This window comes from Passer domesticus, chromosome 7 (assembly GCF_036417665.1).
Source record: "Passer domesticus isolate bPasDom1 chromosome 7, bPasDom1.hap1, whole genome shotgun sequence".
Taxonomy (NCBI): Eukaryota; Metazoa; Chordata; class Aves; order Passeriformes; family Passeridae; genus Passer; species Passer domesticus.
Genome location: NC_087480.1, coordinates 42,368,079 through 42,390,639, shown reverse-complemented (window position 1 = coordinate 42,390,639; position 22,561 = coordinate 42,368,079). Strand labels below are relative to the sequence as shown.

General features: G+C 37.7%; 1 long non-coding RNA gene across 1 annotated transcript in view; it reads right to left on the bottom strand.

Annotated features, from left to right (window-relative positions):
* Window positions 1–17,969, bottom strand: part of LOC135304995 (uncharacterized) — a 657,910-nt gene extending 639,941 nt beyond the window's left edge. Inside the window, exons 1-4 of the long non-coding RNA XR_010366252.1 lie at window positions 9,839–17,969; window positions 8,325–8,426; window positions 2,460–2,606; window positions 1,083–1,224 (exon numbers count right to left, since the gene is read on the bottom strand). This is a non-coding gene — a long non-coding RNA (uncharacterized LOC135304995). The remainder of the gene's footprint in view (window positions 1–1,082; window positions 1,225–2,459; window positions 2,607–8,324; window positions 8,427–9,838) is intronic.
* Window positions 17,970–22,561: the final 4,592 nt, after the last annotated feature.

Sequence of the window (22,561 nt, the reverse complement as noted above, 5' to 3'; positions counted from 1 at the left end):
AAGCAAGAGGAAAATATTAACGTGCCACAAAATATTGTGCCAAAAACTGAATTGAAGTTACAATCCTAAGCAAAGGTAATGGGACAGGAGAAAACAATCTTATCATAGTCTCAGTAGAGGAACATGAACTTTAGATCTGTTAAGAAAAGAAGGATCCCATATCTACACTGCTTAGTATTGGTTAGAGGAATAGAGATGAGAATGCTTTTATGGATAAGATCAACATGCGTAATTTCAGATTTTAAAAGATTTGAAAATAGTTTTAAATACATGCACACACATAGGACCCTGGTAACATTGCCCAATAAGTAGCTAATAGATTTCTGGATATTTTTTCTTATCTAGCAACAGGAAAAACATAAAATTGCATCTTCTTAAAAAGAAAAACATTTAAGTCCCAATTCCCATAGTCATGAGGATGCTTGTAAATATTTTTACATACTTTAATAGCATCCAATTATAATTTTGTGCTAATTGCTTTAATCAGCCCAACCTGAAGTGTTATAGTATTTTTCCATAATTAAGCAGTACCACATGACAACCAGTGCTTTTCAGAGCTATTATAGTACTTTCTAATGCTATAATAAACAAAGATCATGCATCTTAATTATAACCAATAAAAATTCCATACACACTTAATTATATGCTACAGGGAAATTCCCATAACTTTAAAAAAAGCTCTGCCATGATTATTAAGATGTTGCTAATATGAGCTCACACTAATGGGCTGTGCCCACTATTAATGTCAATGCAAATAGTTTACATCAGGAATCTGTGTCTCCAATTTAAATGTTAATGGACTGAGTCTTTTTCATTTATAGTGCAAGAAAAGGATAAAGCTGCTGAAGCCAATGAGATTATGTGAAACTGCTAACTAGCATACTGCTGGCTCTATCTCCAAATGCATAGTATGGAATATAATCAATTCTCTCATACTTGTATCCTTATGTCCTGTCAAAACAAAGAAAAACAAATCCCTAATACCAGTACATATTGCATCTGAATCAGACCAAAATTACAGGTCTTTCATGTGAATGAGGCTAATAAAAGATCATAAATAACTTGTGTAAACCATGGATTACCTTTAGACCGAAGTTTAACAGGGCATGTTCCAGTCCTGCACGTGAAACACGAGCAGACCCCAAGACAGCAGTGCCATGTTACTCATCCCTTCTGCAGTTCCCAAAGCAGCAGCTCCTTCTCCAAGGTGTCTGTGGGGAGGAACTGCAGTGATGGACAAGTGCTGAAGCATCAGTGTTCACTCTGGATGCCACTAGTGGATACCTCCCCCAGCACACAACTATAAGTTTGAACAGGGATCACTCATGACTTTAAAATATGAGTTTAGATATTATTTCAAGAAAAAAAAAGCTAATTTCAGAATTTTTTTCTCTGTGTGTATATGACATGACACTCACTGGATAAATGCCCTTGATGTACACAGTTTACATAACAACTCAATTTTTCAGACAGATCAGACTATTCTCTTACGTTTGATAATGTGATACTAGATAGTATCCACACGTGATGAGACAACCACGAGACAAATCTCACAAGAAAAGTAAAGATATTCTCCCCATACCAACATTATTGTACCCCCAGTTTACAGCCACTGTCACCATGCAGCTGTAGGAGCCTCCACATCCAAGAGGTTCCTATAGCTGACAGCAGGAATCTCAAGGGAGTTGTTTGTGCTGTGTTTTCTGCATTTCCTTTCCAGAATTTCTTTCTTTCTTTCTCTCATTTTCTCTTTGCTTCTTACCAGCAGTTTCAGAACAAGCCTTAAGTGGCAAGTAACAGGCATTAATTAGGCCCACTGGTGTGCTGTTCTGCACAAGGAATCCTTCCTTGCCACAAAGAGCTTATAGACCATTATCTCCTTTTTTTTTTATCCTCCATTGTGCTTTTTTCCTTACTGCCTCCTGCTTGCCTTTTCTTCCCTGCTATTTAAATTTTAACATAGAGGTTTCGCAATACCCTCTTATTAGAGCTGCAAAAGCTTAAAAAAATCTGCATGAAATTAATTCTTTTTTATTTAAGACCTCTCAAGACCAAAGAAAGCATTATTAGAAGTCATGGGAGAAATATCTGAGTCCCAATCAGCAAAGTTAAGAGCAAAGTTCTGGAATCAAATGTCAATGTTGAGTAAGGAGAATCAGGTTACATGCTTAAACAACACAAATGGAAACTGTAATAACTTAGTGACTTCTTTGCTAGTCAGTGTTAATGCCCTGGGGGTATTATGGTATTTAAAAGAAGATCTTAGACTACATATTCAGGCCACTTCTTAGAGCACACCTCCTTTCCTGGCCAGCAGTGCTCTCAAACCCTCACCCACAAGACAACATGTTCCCTTGTGTGACCATCCTACTGCAGCATCAAAGTAGGACAGTTCTAAAGAGAAAAGATCTAATGAATTCCACTGTGCTTGGGTATGTCTATGAAATTGTAATATTTACTTTTTCCTGACTGCTGAGGATTCCAGTCCCATATCTTCCTCTCTTAGAAGCAACTTCAAACTTCCCTGGTCATTTTGAGATTCAAGGTTTGCCTTTGCAGCTTCTTTTCCCTTCTTTCCATTTCAGAAGAGTAAAATGTCAAATTTCCTGCAAAAAGTAGGAGAAAAGAAAGATATTGCAGCACAGGACAGGCAAGTGCTTGATATCTTTATTTCTGTCAGTAAGAGGATAAATAATTATTTCTGAAGGTTCTGTAAGTCCTTAAAACAACTAGAAAAGCATAGTTGCCTGAAGATAAATGGATTCTTCCCTAATCCCTTTATAACACATGGACCACCATGCACTACTGGTGATCCATGAACCACAGCTGGCCAGTCTCATTTTAGACCCTCAGAGATTAAACCTATCAGAGTGTCAGCCTCCTGGGACTTGCTAAAAAGAATGAATTTTCCATGGTATTATTTAAGCGCCACTAACCTCATCTAAGGTCTTCGGGAAAAAGAGCTTTCCCACTTTACTACATTTGGTCCTTGTTGTGTAACCTTTTAAACTGTGAATGCCAAGTTTTGCCCCTGCAAGCTTACATGTCGTTTTGATTGCCTTCAGTGTACATTTACTCCAAGTACACACGTACCAAAGTGGAGTGACAGTGTTACTACTCTGAGAAAAACAAATTAAGAACAGGCACCGACGGCACTAATTGAACACTGCACTGGTCCCAACACCAAGTAATTAAGAATCTAAGGCACCTTAAGAGAGAACAGAAAGTAGATAATTTTCTTCCTCAGAAGCTAAATTGTAACTAATGTTTCTGCTTGCTCTAAAACAGTTGAGTACATCACTCTTCTTTAAAGGATTTGAATTCAGAAATCTTCTTAATTATGTGGAGATCACTTCAAACACTTTTAGGCTGGTGTTTTGGTTTTTGGAGAGCATCATAAGCATGTTGGCAGTTTTTGTTCTCAGCCAGCGATTTTCCAGAGAGCAAAACACACCATTTTTTCACTGGTTCCTTAATATTAGCATTGCCTGCAATGCAGGCAATCATCTTAATTGCTTCAACATAATTTCTCTCCTATGGTTCCAGTACCAGCCCCAGACACTCCAGACATCCAAAATCTGCTCATAGTAAATTGAGATTCAAGGAATAATCTGCAGGTGTTAAGATCAGTTAAGGAAAAAAACAAGAGTGTGTCATATAATGGAATATATGCCATTCCTGGAATATATTATTGATGCAGGAATAGGTGAGAATTTTATGAGAGGCCAAGAAAGACATTGCTTTCCTTCCTCCCTTATTTCAATATCTTATTTTGAATTGCAATTGGACTACTTATTAATTAAAGTATTTTCTAGGATCAGTAAGCTTGGTAGAATTTGTACTTGACCAGGATTTGTACAATGAGGGCCATTACAAACATGCTATTGCTGGTCTCCAATACTCCTTATTTGAGTATCTGTCAGCAGACTTGTTCTAAACTTTACAGAATTTGTAGCTGTCATTTCAATTGCTTTGGGATGAAATGTGACCTGTTTCCATCCGAGCGGAAGCCTTTCAGGCTGTCTGTGTGAAACAGACCAGAAATAGAAGTGTTTTCTTCATTGTAGATGCAGCTTCTCACACCAATCCCAATTTAAACCAGAAATATCACAAACAAATCTAAAAGGTGCAGACTTCAAATCAACATTAGGAGTTTTCCATTTGCCAATCAGCTGCTGAGCTAACATTCTCTGGTACAGAAGAGAGTGGGAACACATCAACCATTTTGGGAGCCATGTTCAGGCACTACAGAACACCAGTACCAGCCCTGGCTTTGGAAGCAAGCTCATCATGGCAGGGCTTGCCTGGCTTTCACAGTAGTGTTTGACTCACAAGGACCATCCCAATCACAAGTCTCTGGCAAGGTTTGTCCCAATCCTACCCTGCAGCCTCTTTGGCACAGCTTGCCCCAGCTACTGTTGTTTGCCCTTGAAGTGAGTTTCAAGAGTCACAGCTCCATTCTTGCATCCTTCCACAGTGCCTAAACATTTCTAATAGCACCTTCTGCCACAGGCAGTGTTTTTTCTACTGCAGCAAAATATATGTAAACATACTTTTTAAAAGCCTAGGTTTCATTGTCCAGTTAGGCAAATAATTAGAGGTTTTATTACACACAAATTTAAAAAATAATAATTTTTATATGTTCTCCAGAACAAATTTTAATTTTCATAATGTTCTCCAGAATTTGCCTCATCTTTATATAGCATCATAAATTACTTTTATAGTAACATGAATATAGGAAAAATGAAAAAATTGCACAATAAATAATTAATCTTATATTGGAATTTTATTAGACTAGAAGACGGTTCAAGCTACTGAGCTGCATCTTCACAGGACTGTTACATGACAATTTTCTGGAAATTTTTGATACTTCATAAACCTGCAGGCAATGTTCAAATTTCAATTCTTTCTGAAAGCTCTGGTTTGATTATAGGCATCTACTTAGGAACTAATCAGAAATGTTGCACAAAAGTAGAATTACGACAGCAGTCTAATCAAATAACTTAATTCATTGCTGTTTAGGCCAGGAGAGCCATCACAGCCCCTGCTGACACAAGCAACATGAAAGTGTTAAAAACCACAATCTTCAATTTCAGCAAACAAATCGTTTATGGATCATTAGGCAGTCAACAAAGAAGATTTCTTTGGAACAATCCCCTTTTCCACTTCTCAACACTTCAGCCTTCAGTGAGAAAGAGAGCATATTGGACCAACCTTACCCTATGTCCCCTTTTCATCATCCAGCAAATTACAGCTTACAGGCTTCTGCAAAGTCTGTTTGTGCCACTTACTCATACAAGCAGTAACACTTTTCAGTGTGAATGCCATGCCAGGAGCCCATAAATGAGACATTTAAACAGGGAAAGATGAATAAAAGCAACTTCCATAGTATTTTAATGTGACCTAGAAACTGGGAATTGAAACAGTGCTGACAGTGGGAACTCAAGATTTTGCAATCAGAGGGTTTGTAATAGGCTCTGAACACCAGGGAAAGAGAAACTGGCTATTTTGTATGAGAAAAGTAGTTACAGGAAATTTTTGCAGAGAAAAAAAGTGGGAAATACAATGAAGGAACAACCTTCATAAGCTTCAGCCCGAACTTTTTTGGATGAGTGTCATAATCAGAATAAATTTCAACAATTCCATTAGGATTTGGAAATCTCTGGAAATGAAAACTAATTCTGTGCCGAGGAAGTAGCACATGTTATTTGAACATACTGGAACACTCTAACACTGGTGTTACTTCATTGTATAAAAAATATAGCTGGGTTGATAATTTAATATTTTCAGTAGGTACTCCCTACCTCTGCTTTTCAAAAAGAGACTTACCAGAGTAGGAATAGTCTCTGCCTCAGATATTGCCCTCCACTGTCTTGAACACACAGTAATTTTAAAGTATTTTAAATACACACAAAAGTGTTTTAAAGGTAGTGTATTTAATTTAATTTATAGGGCCAAGATTTTCTTTCCAATAATTCTGAAAAAAGTAATTACAAACACAGACTCTGAAATGTTCAAAGTTTCATAAACACAGTGAAAAGGAAACAATTCAGTTCCTTTGCCATGCCTGAAAACAGTGATATCCCAAATTCTGCCAGAGGAAAAATAAATGACCAAAGAACCACAACACTACTCTGCCACTGATTCACCTTACACAGCTCCTCCAGCCCCACAGCACAGCTCAGCAGGGATAATCCCCTTTGATGCCTCTTCCTAGCCCAACCACAATCAGCTGAAGGCAGTCCAGCAGCCAGGCCAGAAACGCATCACATGAAACACTTTAAGGACCCAGCCACACAATGCTTTGGAAAGGCTTTCCACACTCTGAGCTCAGTTTCAGTAGCCAGTAGACTACTAGCACTAGCCAGTGCTGCTTTAGGATGGCTGGAGAGAAAAGTGTTTGAATGTTTGAGGTTAGGGAAACATCAGTATTAAATTCACCACTGATAGCTTAGACTGGTCTGGCTGAGTAGGCTGTGATTTTATAACGCTGAAATAGGTGTGCAGGTTCAATATAGCTTATTCAGAAATTAATTCTATCAAATGCAGTTTCCATCTTTCCCATGGAGAGCAAATAAAAGTAATGTTTAGCTATCTGCACTACATTCTTGATGAATCCATACTGACAGTATTTTAGAACTGAACAATGAATACATTGATGAAGTTGAGCTCTTGGACAATGCAATAATTTGCAAAGAATAAATTTTTGATCTAAAGAGTTCACTAAGTCACTTACCATTTAATCAAAAACTACAGTCTTTTCTAACTGCCCTCAAAAGCACTTCATAATGGCAATGAACAGATTTACAATCCATCTTTGATTTAGGCAGAAGTTTCATTGCAAGCATCTGAGGCATCTGCCTCTTAAAACATATTCTGGGTGTCTGTAATGTATTGCCCATCTGATAAGTCCTATCGAGAATCTGCACAATTCTGGCGACAACTGAGGGGTTTGCTTTTTTGGTCATTAAGAGGCTTCTCATTCCAGAAACTCAAAAGTTGGACATTTTCTGGATAAGTCATCTCTTCTGTTCAAGAGACTATTTTTTTTCAGTTTAACAGCATCCTGCACTGTAACACTTGACTGTGGAAATATTAAGAAAAAAGAATCCAATGGAAACAAAACAACAAAAGCAAAAAACCACAAACACTTCCAAAAAACCAGCAGCAGCACAAGAAACTTCTCAGTTTCATCTAATCCATCATCAACTAGTTGAAGAACTAGGGTCAGTTGTTCTCTATCACCATGAAAGAGTTCAATTTCACAGTACTAAAACTCACCACTTCACAGCAACAGCTTTGATGACACACCAGGGTAAAGCCTTTATAATATAAAGCATGGATACCAGAAATAAATACTCTTCTGAGGTCAAGGGAATTGGATTGCATAGAAAAATAAGACCTCAAAAGCAGTATAATAGAGGTATTCAGGGTGATGGAAGTGCTCAATAAAGTAAAGCTTTAGATATTTTTACACTGATGAAATAAAAAATTTAAAGGATCACTCACAACTTAAGAAAAGAGGAATAGCAAAACATAAGCAGATTAAGCTAGGTAGTTAAAATATAATATAGCACTTGTCTTTTTCACACGAAATATAAGCTGCTACACTACAACTATGTAAAGAGAGATAGTTCCTGAATGCCTCAGCTAGCCAGTATTACAGTTTCTCATGGTAGAATTTTATGTGTTTAAAGAAAGATGGCAAAGCTGAAGTTACTGCAGTTAGAGATCCATCAGGGAGGATGTGACCCTCCTTTAACAACGGAGTTGTCACACTTCCATCAGGCAGCACATTGATTTGGCATGCATAAATCTATCATTATCTTTTCTGATTAATATCAAAATTGCTGCTTGCTGATCACTTAAGTAAAGGGGCTTTTATGTGGGGGAAAGGGATGACAAAGATCTGATGTTAGGGCACAAAGAAATAGAGAGACAAACAGGGAGTACCATTTTCAAGAGAATACCCTTTCAAGACATTATCCTCCAGGGCCACTGTAACAGAATGCTGTATTTAAATCAGCAGGTCGTGCACTAGAAGATGGTTTAACTGCTAATTAACACGAGATGATATGCTGAAAATTACATGCTAATTAATTCTCTGTAGATCTAAGTGCCCTTCCTTCTATATCATTTTCAGTGAACATATTAACATGGGGAATAAAATGGCATTAATTACAGATTCACATGACAAACATGTGAAGCTATATTAAATAGTTGATGGAGGTTAACTAAAAAGAAAGATGTGGGTCAAAGTTGTAGACCACAGGCCACAGCATCATAAAGATACCCCACATTAAAAAGAAGAGGGCATACATTACCCATTCAATCTTCCTGTCAGTTTGATGTTGCTCTCTTGTATTAGATTTTCTTGCAGAAATATCACTATTCTGAAAATTGGATTCATCTGTGCAGAATACAGTCTCAAAATGAAGGCAAGAAATGGAAAGTAAATAATCTTGTTATTTTAGAAGGTGACAGTGTGACAGTGATTACAGGTTTAGGTGGTTTCTTTTTTATAATTCAACTATTAACAATCCCCACATCACAACAACTTGAAAATGGCAGAGAAACAAGTTGTGTAGGCTATAAAAGTAGCTAAAGAATCAATATTCCAAATACTGGCTGTGCAGTAGTCCCACTCTAGAATAAAAGAAACCTTTTAAGTCAAATATGTATGACAAACATATAGAGTGCTACTGATTTAGTAGTTTTTAATTTAAGGTCTGGAACTACCCCAAATAAAGTAAAATCTAGTCACTACAAACAAATCAAACAATCAAATGCAAGACATTGCCCATGCTTCAAGGGTCTCAAACTCCAAGCAGTAGCTATAGGCCAGCCCAGAGGTTGAAAAATTATACAGAAAAAGCAGTTATAATGCAAAAATTAGATTTGCTGTTTGTCAGATAACAGAGCACCTACATGCATGGCTATTTCTGTAGTTCAAAATCTTGAGGTTTTTCCCCTTCCAGTACCTTCCAACAAAAGCACTGGTAATTTGTCATTAGAGAAACAATAGTTACCAAGGTCTTTCCACAAATTCTTTCCTTGACCCAGTACTGATAGATATAGATAGATATAAATGTCTTCTTTTCCCCCACAGAAAGCCACCTCTTCACTCAACATTATGCCTTTGAATTAAAAAATGAACATCAAAAAACCCACACACACAAAAAAAAATTGTGCAAGGCTTCCTAAAAAATTGAAATTCTACCTCCAAAATGTACGTTTGTCTATTGGAATTGAAAATTTATGCTTTATTCATACACCTTAATAAGATCATTTGGGGCACTGCATTAAAAGTAATGCTCATCTCTAGGTAACAGAGAGGGAAAGGAAGATTATTATGGCAGTTTTGTTTTGTTTTATTTTATTTTAATAGCACAATAGGTAATGCCAAATTAGCAATCAGGTATGCTAATGACCAAACCTTGTGTCCCAAAGAACTAAACTTTTATTTGTTCATGGTATCCAGGGAAAATAGCTGACATTTAGTTATCTTAGGTGCTGCAAACTAAGAACCAGAACATGCCCACATGTGTAGATAGCCCACTATCCAAAATGACCAGAATCATCTTTCATGAGAGATGCAGATGCACAACTTCAAATACAGCTTTTCAGCACAGCACAGAGTAGTAACAAAACTTTACCGTGTTTAACATTTTTCTTGTTGTAGGATGTTGTTAATAAGTATTTAACTCTTCTATATAACATAAGATATAAAATCCAGAAAAAGAATACAGCCAGAATTTTTTACTTTGCGAGAGACAGCCACAGAACACATGCAAGACAATTCCAGGTGGATCCACATAAAGCAAAAATAAAGCCTTACCACAGCTTGTTGAAGCTTTGTAGTTCTCTGACCAAAGGAAACATCCAACATTAAAAGTCTTTTTACAAAGACTTTAGCACATGCCTGCAACAATTGGCTCTTAAAGCTGGCAAGAAAACACCAAGCAGTTTAGTAAGACACTAAATGGATGGAGGATAAAAGAGAAGATGGGTGATGGGATGGGATACAAAGCAGATGAGAAATCAGATTCAGGTGAATGCAGTTTAGGTTGACCATCCATCTCTGACTGAGCTCTAACCACTGCACCTCATCTCACTTGAGAATTCTTAACTGCATTAGTTTCATTTCACATTTTGCGTCCAAGATATTCAGAGCAAAAAGGAAAAATGTGATGTAGGCAGTATATAACTATCTATAAGCCTCTTTGGTCAGAACAATAACCTTTGTAGAGATTCCTTATCTTGGAAAGGTGATCCTCTAAAGCACTGATGGATTTTGAATACAGCTTGAAGGTTTTTAATGACAGCTCCTGCACAGCTGGGTGAGCTGAGTGATGTGTTGAGTAAGTTGAAAAGTTTTGTAAAGTAGTTAACTAACTGCAGCCAGGTTTAACACGTCATTAGCAGAGCATAGCTACCCTACCAACAGCTACATCTCACCTGTTTGTTTCAAATATTGTGGCTTTTGCAGATGGATTACATTAACTAAAGATTTGAAACCGTTCTTAGAATAGATGAGTGAAAACAGTTGTTCCCAGGTGTGCGTTTTATATGCCTTCCCTTTTCCATCACATCTCTTGCCTCAAGGGTCCTCAGGCATTAGACCCAAGCTCTATTCACAGACTTTCACAGCAGCTCTGTATTTATAGACACAAAAGGAATTTGAACTCTGCTTCCTTGCACTCTGAAGCTTGCATCACATCTGCTACTGTCAGACAGTCAGGTATTGTCTAACCACCCACCCTGCGCAAGACAGGCAGAGAACACTTATCAGAAACTGATGAGGTTCTCCTTGACTCCCCCACTAAACAGAGGATTTTGAACCCTGCAAAAATTACCTTCCAATAAGGAGACAACACAAAACATCCTTCATTCCCTCCCCACAGCGGCTACGATGGAGTCACTGTTTTTACCCTTAGGGCTTTCTAACAATCAGGCTGAAATATTTTTCAAACATGAGTAACTCTAGTAGTATCCATTGTTTCTTGGACAGATTTTCTTCACTAAGAAGCACCTACTGAGATACTGAAGTGGGATTTCTATGGCTTTTTTGCCAAGATTTAAGTTAGGAATCATTAACACAAACAACACATCATAACTGAGCACACGGGGAGCCATCTGAGCCCTCTTGGCCCCAACTGCTCTGAGAGAAGCCCTGCAGACCCATCATATATGCTATTTCTTAGATACATGGTATCTGACTTGGAAAATATTACACTTTTCAATATTGTTCACCCTTTTTAAGCTTGAATTCCTCACAGGAACAGAGATCACAAAAAAAAATTAACATTTACAAACATCTTCTGTACCAGTTAAGGAGGGGTGGGTTAGCCTTGAAAAGGTAACATCATTCCACTGGTGGGGGTATGCATTTTCTTCTATATGAAGAATAACCTGAAATCTCTTCACCTTAACTTCTTCCTTCCTTCCTTGCAGTCTATGAGAATACATCTCTATGAAATAAGTTCCAAAGATTGTTGTAACAAATACCTGCCAAGTACATCATAGCGGTAGAATTTATATTTCTTAAATATTAAAAAGAGGATTAGGTTAGGGAAAACTAAAAACTACTCCACATCTTGCATTTGTACACTATTAAGCAGAAGACCAGAATGTTTTATTTATTTGATTAAAATTATCTAAACATAAATAAGCAGGATGGTTTAACCACAGCACATTAAGTGATTAACAAATACATTGCCTTTTTAATTGGAAGTAATTACTGTTCACCACAAAGCAAGTACCCAGGGAAGCTAGGATCCTGTGAGATACTTACAGATGTATTTTATTTAAAGATGCTTATTTACTTTTATTTTCAAATACTTACAGTTATCATCTCCTATAAATTAGAGAAGCACTTGAGTTTCTGTTAGTGCCTTAGCCCTTCAGTGCTACAACAAGATGTAGCAGTTGTTCAGATCATGAAATTTTCTCAAGAAGTTCTCTAAATAACATAGTTAAAAGAATGTGTTAGTTTCTTAACTTGAAGACTAAAAAAATTTTTAAAAAGCACTGTATATTTAGATACATGTGAATGAGCATTAACTAAAACATGCAAGTACATATTGACTGCTGAGCTAAATACAAAAAAATCAAGTTGCTCAGTCTCCCTGAATAGGATAATGATGGTATATAAAATTAGTTGAGCCATCACAGTTACAGTCATATCCAGTGGATTTATTTTGCCAAATTTAGAGCCAACATCTAGGAAATGTAGCATGTCCCAGTGAAGAAAAACAGATTAATTTCACATTTCTTTCTGAAGTTCAAGATATAGGAAAATCTTGGAAGCACTCACAGAATCAGCACTTCACACCCTTGGCTCTGGGGACAGGTAGAAGTTCTTCAGGTGGAGCCTCTGGCCAGGGCTGATGCATCTTCCCTTCCACCACGGTCCCTGGTGCCTGCACTGGCTCCCCTTCCCACCAATTCAGGGATGCCCAGAGCTCTTTCCAGGCAATGCTTGTAGCCCTGCGGCTTCCCAGACTAAACAAGGGCTAGGGAGGAACTAAACATTCTAGTGTTCTTTTCTGGCAAGAAAAGGCTTCTACAAAAATCATCATTCCTCTGAACTACATCCTGCAATTGTTGGTACCAAGACAACATTTTTTCTCTCCCATCGCTTTCCTGCTCTTGGTCCGGTCCCCACCAGGGTGTTTCTAATCCCAGTGCATAGGTGGGTGCAGCTGGGGCCTGTGCCCCTTGCAGACCCTCCTGTGGGGCAGGGCTCACTCTGCTGCCTTCACAGTGCCAGTGCCAGGAGCTGGGTGACACACACAGGGGGCTGTGACTCCTCAGCTCACAAGAAAAATATCCTGAAAACTTGCAGAAATATCAAAGCTATCAGTGTAGCACAGGATGAAGCTTTTGTGCTCTTTAACTGAGAACACCTCACAGCATGGACAGCAGGAGTTCTGCTCACCTAAGGGCTAAAGAATTTGGCATAGAATATATAAAATTTAAAGTGCCTTGAAGAGAAAGACACCCAAGAATTTATGCTGCAGTGCCACACTCTTATATACCAGCAATTGTTTCAGGGTATTTTTCTGCCTCTCTTCCATTTTTGTCCTGGAGCATGGAGACATATTTTCCAGTGCAGGATAATACAGAAATAAATACTGTAATCTCACTGGTGTCTACTCTTTGCATAAAACCAGAAGCATGGCTGTACCTAAGCTGTTTATTCAGGCCAAGTGCCCAGGGGGTTTTCTCTGGGCACTGTTGCACCCCAGCAGAGTCTGTCTGCCCTGGGCAGAGTTTGATCTCCACTACTGAGTTTCTCTCCATCTCTACTACAACTTCTAAAACTTTGATTCCTGCAGGAATCAAATTTAATCTGTTTCAGTATATTTTATGCCTCTCTGATTTATTCAAAGCTGAATAAAAGCATTGCAATACTTAGGTTTCCTATTTTACTTTGGGAACTACATTATTAGTAGCCCCATTCAGGAACTAGATTAACTTGAGTCAAGCAGATTAAAAACCCAAGCTACACCTGTGGTATTCAGCTTGCTCTTTAATCTTATCCACTAAATTAAAAAAGCTCTGGATAAAAATGAGACAGGTTAACCTATCACTTGTCTCATAGAAGGGGTCTTTAGGGTAAAAGAAGATTCAGTTCTCCTGCAAGCCTGGTAAATTTTCCCCTTCTTTGCTGAAAAATACCACCTCTGTACCAAACTATTCTATTTCATTGAACAAAACAAAACATCTTTTTGGGCTGTACACGTGAGAAAACGGTTTTGCTGTATTGCCAAATACAAGGAAAAACTCTATATTTCTTACAATTGATTGGTACTACATGAAAAATTGAAGTGTTTTATTTTCTGAAAAATTTTGGTTTTAATATATTTATTATTTGATACGCCATCATTTAAGATTACTCTTTTTTATTATAATCTAGTCCCATTCCAAAGTTATGTAAGATTTCGGTCTTTTTATATTAACTAAAATTGAGTAAAGGGTGAAAATAGTAACTGTATGAAGATATATAGATGAATGGTTTTAATATAACATGCATATTTGTACATAATCATATATGGGATGACCAGCTAGTAAATACTTAATTTTACTCTGTGTAGGGTAGACTATACCTAGATGAGCTCAGACAGATTGAACAATAAAACTAACATGACAAAATGGGTTTTAAGTCAGGAAACAGAACAGTAGAACAATTTCCTGAGTTATTTAAATGCTTTCATTTAAGAAATGTCATTACATACTTGAATTACATTGGAATATAATTATATAAACACTACAAATAACAATGTTTTACCTAGAAAAACAGAAGTTAAGGGAGGAGAACTATTTCCTGAAATATTTCTCCATTTTAAGATCAGGTTCTGGTTGTTATAAGAAATAAATCAAAAGAAATGTTCTAAATTTATTTTAGGAGTCTGTGTCCTTTACATTTATACTTATCTTAAAATACCTGATAAGTGAATAGCTCCCCATGTTTAGTTCCCTGCAGGTTTAAGATGCAGCCATTACACAAAAGCCCTCCTTCTGAATTATTTTGGTAACCTCAATCAGAACTTTAGCTTCACAATTTAGCATTACTGAGGATGCTTATGAAAAGACTGCTTGTGAGCAATTAATTCTAATATTTTCATAGGCTGAGTCAGAGGAGTGTATTTTTCTGCTCATGTGTTCTTGATTTTGGTATTATATGTGCTAGAAATTAATCACACAGATCTGCCTGGTGTGTCTAGCTGAAAAGAAGGATAACAGAACAGTATTATCAAAACAGAGACTAGATGAACATTCTGAAAATTTGTGTTTACTCAAGAAATTCAAATTTAAGTGAATTTTAATAGCCTGAGAGGGGCAGACGAAAAAATAATTGTAAAACATGTATTGCAGAATGCTTGTTATCTTTTAGAAATTTTAATATTGAAGTATTTGTAATTGAGCACAAGCTTGCTAGCTGATCTTGCACCACTGATTTCAGGGATTACTGTAAAAATAACTATGAATAGAATTTGAGCCTTATCGAGTCCCAAAATCTGAAAGACAACTGTGGCTCTTCTTTCTTCTTTGCTCATCAACCCAAATAACCCTGATTTAAACCAGGAGTAAAGGTCACTGTCCTGCCCATAGTAACAGTATATTGCTAAAAGGACTTTAAGTTGTATTCCATCACATTGTAAACAATTTTTTTCAGTCTCATACATGTATTTCTTCACCAATTATCCCATAAAACTGTACATTATTACCATGCAGCTCTCAAATAATTTTTGTCTTCTACTTAGCATTTCAAAAAATGCTTGCAAGTAGCCTTCTCCCCAGATGAATAGGGCACATGGAGACAGATCACTCCTCATCTCCCTCCTCTCATAGCCCCTGCTGATAACACTTGGGTTGGAAATACTACTTGAGTATTTTAAATGCTTAATCTAGCAAAAGTTTTTGAGAGCTTTATTTCTCCTTATGCAGACATGAAACAGGGACATTAAAAGAAATGAAAAGAAAGGCAAGTTAGGCTACTCAAATCCCTCAGGATAGGGAGAACTGCTGCAAAGATAAATAAACCAAGTACAAGGGGATGTGAGGTGAAGTGTAATACCATTTGGGCAAAAAATTAAGGCAATAATATTCTTTCCCAAGCAATGGCATATACTCTTAGCTATCAATAGGAAGTGCTTTTCCTTCAGACTACCATTTATTTATATCCCAGAATGAGATGTATGCTCAGAGGGATGAGAAAATTCTGACATGGCTGTTATGAACAGAAGTGTTCTTTAGGTTTGTTTCAGATTCAGATTGTGCTTGTTTTAAAATACAGCTGGTACTTTAAAAAGACAGTCCACATGGTCAATAAACATTCAATCACCTAAATATGTAATTTTGGGAAACTCAAGATGTGAATTTTGGAGGTAACTTGTTTAGCCCCAACAACGTACTTGTTGCTGTAGCATGTTCCAGCTGCAATCTGTCTTGTAGGGGGTGGTGTGCTCACACAAGGTCCCTGCACACACCCCAAGAAAACTGCTCACTTGAACCAGTAAGAGAAGGAACCTAAATCTTACAAAAAGACTTGGAAGAAAAAACTTACACACATCATGCACTTTTTACACAAGTGTCACAAATGGCACGTCAGAAGGAGTGAGGATCCATCCTAAAAACCAGAATATTCCAGACACCGTAGAGAAAATTTAAAGTCACAGGAAAGAAACTATAGTAAATTTTTGTGTTTGAGGTTACTGCAGAATGGGAAAGTAAATTCAAAACAGAAATATTTCTTCTCCCTGAATGGTCTGTTAAAGTAAAATAATTTGTTTCTATAGTAAGAGGATTAGAAGTCATAAAACTCTTTATGGATGGAGACTGTCTCCAGTAAATGGCCGTGGAACACCACAGGATTTTACTATTTAAAGTGGTTAACAACAGTAGGTTTTGTTTCTACATCTTACATGGCCTTGACTTAGTACAAAGTTCTCCAGAGGTTTGTACGTCAGCCATATTGAGGCAGCTACACATGGAACCACAGAACAGTGGGTTAGGAAGGGCTGGGAAGACACAAAGAGAGGATAAAGGTGGTGAAAAAGCTCCTAAGACTCCGGTGGTTAAAGACATGTCTCCTCAGAAAACTTGTTAAACTTGCAAGGACCACAAGGACTCATGTCACTGAGCACTGCAGAGTTGATTAAAGTAGAACGTATTGACAATCCCAGCTTTTGGCCAAATGGCTGCAGACATCCAGCCTTTCTGAGGACTTTTTTCATGAGGAAAGGAGAAGGCAGCTAAAGTGATACCAGCAGTGTGTGGCTCCACGAGTAAATTTCAGCCACTCATAGAAAAATCTCCCTTACCTGCTATTGTTATATATTCCTCCCTCCCTACCTTCAAGGAGTGAGCCAGGTTTATTTATTTGTCCAGACTAACACCATTTAGTGCTGTTACATAATCTCTCTTCTCTAGAGGAAACAAGCTCAAGGCTAACACTGCCTTGTAGTTCAGACAAAACAAATGACCCCATATTTGACTTGTCATCAAATGGAGAGGGATTTTTAAAAAAGAGACAATTTATTTTTGTCTTCCTACTTTCTTTAGTTCACAGAATGGTATATGAGAATCCAATTGAATTAGACAAAAAGGAAGAGAAAAGAACAAAAACATTTTTAAAAAAAATCTTTTGTGCATATTTTGATTTTACATGTTTTGTTTTTGTTACCAGACTCTGAGGACCAGAGGTATAACCAGATGATCTAAGAATGGCAGACACCTCATATAGTGAATTAATGCATTGGCAGGTTTGTAGACCTTCTACTTCAGGCAGAGAACCTAAGAAAAATCTTTTTGCAGGTGTCTACACTACATATTCTTTGGAAACATCCTCTTTTCAGCTGCATTAAGGAATTGCGAAAATACAGTCTGCAATGTCATGCAAAAATGCCCATACACATTACAGATACAGCGTGGAATGTGTGCACAAAGAAAGGGTCACCCTTAGCTGGCAGTACATGCTGCTCAAGCTGGTAGTAGAAAATAAGGCATTCTCACAAAGCCAACAACAGAAGAATATGCCCACTTGTATTTCAACCATGGTAATAGGATTAATATTATTCATGACTTTCACAAAAGCTCTTGGCTTGAAGGCTTGTCCCTCTCTAATAGTGTATACCCAGGTAAAAATGTTGCAGTTCTGTGCCACAGTTTTGTACTGCTTTTTAACACGAAGCTTATGGAAGACAGTAAAATAAGTGTTACTCTAAGTCCCTTTCAACCACTCCTCACTCTAAATAAAAAGTAGAATATTTTCAGTCAACAGGAACAGCTCACCCTGCTGTCAGGCACTGCAGTTTGCAGCATGTACAGTTTAGGATTGCTGATGTTGACTGTGGATGCAATCTGCCTAAGGTTCTCCAGATGACACAATTTTTTTGAGATGACATCTTGTAGAGGTTCACTGTTAGGAGGCAGGTTACATCCACATTACTGTGGAAACAATGGTGAGGGACCACAGAAGAAGTTGCTGTGGTCATAAACAAATAATAAAACACCTAAAAGGACGAGCACCAATTCAGCACTGTCTTTAGGCTGTTCCAGAACAGCACTTACTTTCCATTATGGCATTCTCAGAAAAGCATAAATATCACTAAAAGTGTAACTATGACACCATCAACTGGCCTTAGACCATACGCTTTGATTATAGAATGTCCCCAGGTAGCTTCATTTTACCTTTAGCTCAGATCTGCTTCCTTCACAAAATTCTCTCTTGAGCTGGCTGGGGTAGTGTAGGGCATTGATGGAATCTCACCCACTAAAAATTATGCAAAAGTTTTAACTCCTTCCCAATGTTAAACTGAAATTTAATTTTTTTGTGAGTAAAGTCCATCACATTACCAAACTTGAATAGAGTAACTCAATGAACTAATTTCAAATTCCTGCTCTTCTAAAGGTGGTCTGAAACTCTGGCTGTCTTTTGTTCTCCTAGCTGCAAAGTTCATTCTGACCTTCTCTATTCCTGCTTGTCTCTGTCTCCAGAACAGCTTCTTTACTATTCAATTGCCTGTAGTGTTTATCCTTCCCTGAGGAAAGAGTTAAAAGGGAAAGGAGGAAAACATCTACAATTAAATTGCTCTTAAGTTGTTCCTGCCTCTTGGCAACTGCAGGTTGTAATTCAGCAGTTTACAACTCTCCCTTCTCACTTTAGCAAGAATGAATAATGTAGAGACTTACATTCATATTTGCAGTAGAAAGGGGATGCTGGGAGTTACAAATTGCTGCTGAAGACAATAACATTCAAAGGGACAAAGGCTTCAAAGTTAAATCTCTTAAAGAGGTCTCTAAGAGAAGAAATGCCAAAAAAAAAAAAAATCAAGTCCATAATGGCTTGAAGAAACTATTAATTCCAGTATGGTTGGCTTCAAAGCAGTTTGTACATCTGTCTAAAGGCATAAGAAGAAAGGAAACTTACCTCACAGAATTCCAAGAAAATGTTCAAAAAACACCTATAAAGAATTTCTTTTCAGTAGACACCTTGTAAAACTGCCAGCTCGTGATTTGCACCACTGTCTACTTTTGTTACCCTTATTAGCCCGAGGTTGTACAAGTTTTTAGCAAACACTAGCCCAGTAGTGTACTTTGCATGTTGTATTCTTTTGACAATCAAACAAAAGTACAGCAACTCAGCAAGCAACTTTTAAAGCACAACTGTCTTCAGGTCTAGAGACTGGGGAGTCTTTAGAATCAAACTTTCAGACTGGCTGCACCAGGCACCTCTGGAGAAGATTGTCTGGTCCAACCCTCTGGCCAGAGCAGGGCTAGCCACAGCAAGTTGCTCAGAGCCAGGTCCCAACAGGTTTTGAATATCTCTAAGTAAAGAGACTTCAGAAGCTCTGTTGAAAATGCGTTCCTTTGTTTCACCTTTTCTGCTCTAAAACGTTTTTGCCTACAATTAACTAGAATGTCTTATATTTCCATTGTGCTATTTCCTCTTGTCATATCTGTTGTCCTGTAGAGCCCAGAATTGCACACAGCAATTAGATGTGTTTCACCACTGCTGATTTGAGGGGAAAGTTCATGTCCCTGGGTCTGGTGGCAATGTTCTCATCCACCAGGACACCAAGGTGTTCCACTGCAGAGCTTGTTTTCAGCTGGCTGCTCCCTGGCAAAGCTTCACAGGGGGCACTCTGACCCATTGTCCACTTCAGTAAGGGGGTAAAGCAGCAGGGGGTAAGGACTGAGCATTCCTGAAGACCTGCCTTATCAGGAAAGACTGAGGCCAAAAGGTTCTCAGCATCTTGTCCTTTCCCACATCCTCCACCAGATCCCCTGGCCCATTCAGCAGAAGAGCTACATTTCCTTCAGGTATTAAACTTGTGATTTACGGTGTTCCCTCCACCCATCTCCATCCCAGTACTATAAAATGGGATGTCTGTTCCCAGTTTGGGAGTGCTACCTTCATAAGCAGTTTAGCTGGCCTGCCACTGGCCTGTGAGCTACATCACACATCCAGTCTGGTGCCTTTGCTCTTCAGGTGGTTACTTCCAGCTGAGAAGCGAGGTGTAAAGTGTGAGCATTCTATCACTGCATCTAAATCTGAAAGAGATAATCTGACAGTCAGAAGCTGGGCATTTTATAAATAAGTCAGAACTGTGACTTTATAAAATGCCCAGCTCCTGAGTGCTTCCAGTATAGGCAGCTTCCTTCCAAACAACAATGAGTAGAATATTGTACCAAACAGGTACAAAATGTGTGCTTACTTTACTAGAATTAACTGGCAACAGAAAGCAACCAATAAGTGGGAGTTTATTCTCATTTTTCTTTTAACACAGTTTTCTCCCTACTCTTTCACCACTCACTGTGGAAACATGGAGCAAATTTCAAATTTTAACCATTGCCTGAGAAGGTTTCAGTACTACAAGACTGTGCATGACAGCGAGGTGAGTGACATGCTGTCATTCTCAGCACACTGCTTAGGATGTGGCATGTTACAGAAAGGCAGTGACATATCACAAAGCAGATGTGTGACATGAGAGTCACTTAGATGATAGGCATGCAAGTTACCCCAAGACCCTAAAGTCTTTGCTTGTTTGCTCTCAGTTCCTACCCACTTTGAACAAATGCTTGTGACAAGTGCAAAATGTTTTTGAAAAACTGCTTGAAATATATAATTACACAATAACCTTTCAGGATAATTCATCTGGTTTAATTTTTTAGCACAATTATAAGCACTGTTCAGAGAGCACAGTCTCCACCTACAATGATACTGTCAGTGTGCACACTACTGACAGAGTGCTCACTTTTGTATAGCTCATCCTGCCAGAATAAATACAGGAGAAAGCAGGATTCACAGTCCTCCTTACCTCCTTGACAGGATCTAACATGTAGAGGAAATTTTAGAAAAAAAAAAAGAGGATAGACTGGTAATTTTGCATCAAAGCAAACAGTCACAGAAAATGCACATTTACCATGGGTTTCCATGTCTTCTCTTTAGGGTCCTTCCTTCCTCAGCATAGGAAAGGTGTTGCAGGGAACTGGGCATGAAAGTGGCCTTTGCCTGGGGAAGACTAGAAAAGGTGAAGGATTTGTTTGGCATGTTCAAATACCTGCTCAAATCTGGGAGTTTAATCACAATATCAGCAGGGAGAAACAGCACTGATGTCAAATCCCATTGCATGTTTAGGGGAAGCAAGATGCCTGTAGCAAACAAACAACAGTTCAGAATTATTTCTCCAGGTCTAATTCAAAGACCCAGAGGCAACAAGGGAAGTACCTTCCACAGCTCACTGGTTGCAGATTTTTCAATTCAATTTTCAAAGAAAGACTATGTTGTCTAAAAGAATAGAATAAAAAAGAATAAAACATGGAACAATGCTGTAATGCACGAAACAGATAGAAATTAGTAATTAAACAGCAAACATAACCATTTGCAGCTCCCATAAACTGATGCTTCATTTTATGTTGACAAAATGTAAAAAGAGAAAAATAATCTCCTTTCAATAAGTTTGGACAGTAAAAACTAAATAAACAGTGCAAATAATGACAAATATGAAAGATTAAATTTTTTTGATCTCTAAATCCCATAAGATGTTATTAAAAACAAAAGTGAAAAAATGAAGTCTGAAATAAATGCAGCTTGGTTTTCTGTGGATTTGTATCTATCTCATGATTTAAGCTCCAATTTGAACTTTTCTTCTCGTATGGGAATTTATAACCTCTCATTTCACAAAACATGAGTTTTCATTGCTGTCTTTCCTTCAGTCAAAATGCTTATGGGGTCTATTTTTACAAAGCTACTGAGAACTCAATTATCCTAGAGACCTCTTCCATTCTGTCAAATTTGCTTGACATCGGTCAGTGGGTTTGAAAGTTATTAGACAAGGCATTTAGACAGTCATACATAAACAAATGCAAAAATATTATTGCTATAAAACCAGGCCAGAAGTATTTTCCAAAAAACTATTTTATCTTTTTATGTTCAGTTTCATGCACAGGGAAATATATGACAGCTGGATCCTTATAATAAGGAAATCCTATGAAACAAGTTGGATTGCTGTTTAAGACTCAAAAGTCTCAGAGAAAAGAATAACACACTATTTCCTAGTAGCTGAAAGTTTTTTGGCAAATAGTGACCATTTGAAATCTTCACGAAATAACACCAAATGCTACTCATGCTAACAAAAATCAACACCTCACTAAAATAAATGGAATGTGAAGGTAGCAGGCAGAGCTCAAAGACCAGATAAAGACTACAGGGCTCAGCCCAGCAGAACCTAAACTGAGCTCCACTTTCAAGACACTGATAATCTGTTCAACTCACTAATTTATTGTTTCCACCTATTTGGGTCAGATAAAATAACATGCAATTTTGGATTAAATGCAAAAGTGCAGATAAGCTGCCCTATTTTTATTTATCCCTTCACTTTTTTTACATCTATTCAACCTTGCAGCACCCAGGGTTTACATTTTCCTAAGTGCTTGAAGTTAGGGGATTGTTAATGAATGTCACAGTTTTCAATGCATAAATTAACCCCTTACTTGAAAAATAGACCACCATAATATTTAAAGACACAAAAATTACTTTTGTGACATAGGT